Genomic DNA, 1682 nt, shown 5'->3' with positions numbered 1-1682 from the left:
GAGAACAAAAGGGAATGCCCTGCCACAGAGGAAGGGTGGAAGGGGGGGGGGATATTATCCATGGTGGTGGAAAATTGGCACTGGTGTAGGGATGGGTATTTGATCATTGTATGACCAAAACCCAAGCACAAAGATTTGTAAACCTACAACTGTACCTCATGGTATTTCAGTAATAATATATATATATATAAATTTTTAAAAAAGGAAAAAATATTGTTTCTTTGTAAACTGCTAAGTTTGTTTAGTGAATGGATATGTTGAATGCTCTTTCTGCATAGAAACTGTGAACATAAAACTGACTTGTCAAAATGAACTGTGCAGACAGAAACTTCACTTTGCTAGAAGATTCACTTTGTCTTGATTTATATAGAGATGGTTTGAAATGTAAATTCAAAGGAATGAGATGTAATTTTTCTTTTCCTCTACTGTCTTTGTAATTTTTAAACTTAGAAACTCTATATTATTATATTGGTGTCGTAAATGAGTTAAAATGTGAATGGAAAAGATAAGAACAAAAGACGAGAACAAAAAAATAATAAATGACAGTATCCTGAACTTTATGGTCTACATTTACTATTTTACTTAAAATTAATTATCTAAGAAAATTATTCGCATAAAACCGTAATCCACATATTGAGGTCCTACAGTATTTATAAAGTTGTTCACAATAATTGATTACATTTAATATTTGAACATCAATTTCACCACCATTACACCTTCCCATAGCCATATTTCAAGTGTTTCCATCCCAAACCCCAAACCCTGCCCCCAAAGCAGAACCTAAGTAATTTATTTTGTATTTCTTGTTATGAATAATCCACTAAAATGATCCAAAAAAGTTTTCTTAGAGAAACTGTAGCAACGTCCACCAGTTGTCCATCGATTTGCTCAAGCGGGCCCAGTAATGTCTCTATTGTGACACTTGTTGTTACTGTGTTTGGCATATCAAATAGGCCACGGGTAGCTTGCCAAACTTTGCCATGTGGGCGAGATGCTCTCGGTAGCTTGCCAGGCTCTCCGAGAACAAAGATAAATAGTATTATTTAGTATTATTTAGGAGTGAACATTTCATTTGAGCAAATCTTTGAGAACCTAGGAATTATTGAAAGTAAATAAAACAATAGTTTACACTTGATCCCCTTAGTACTGTGAATCACTTAAAATATAGCTCAGTTTAAAAAATTAAATTTTTTCCTATTATTTTGTACTATATCTGATGATGACAAACTTGATTCTGATTTTTCTGCCCCTAAAATAAACCTTAAAATTGAGTTACATGGCATAGTAATTTAATTTAAAGTTTAAATATTTATTTTTTTACTTGTTTTTTAATTTTTATTAGTGAAACACCATGAGGTACAGTTGTAGAAGTACAAATTTTTGTGCTTGGATTTCAGTTATACAATGATTGAGTACCCATCTCTCCATCAGTGCCCATTCTCCACCTCCAGTACTCCCAGTATCCCTCCCACCACCCCATCCCCCCATCGCATACCACCCCTGTGGCATTCCCTTTTGTTTTCTCTCTCCTTTGGGGTATTGTGGTTTGCAAAAGAGGCATTGAGTGGCAATCATGTTTGGTCTAGAGTCTACTTTCAGCATGCTTCTCCCATCCTGGGAGGATCCTCCCAACACCCATTATTTGGTGCTCCCTTCTCTATCTGAGCTTCCTTTTCCATTTT

Source organism: Sorex fumeus, unplaced genomic scaffold (assembly GCF_029834395.1).
Source record: "Sorex fumeus unplaced genomic scaffold, SorFum_2.1 ptg000239l, whole genome shotgun sequence".
Lineage (NCBI taxonomy): Eukaryota > Metazoa > Chordata > Mammalia > Eulipotyphla > Soricidae > Sorex > Sorex fumeus.
This window is presented reverse-complemented; position numbering follows the sequence as displayed.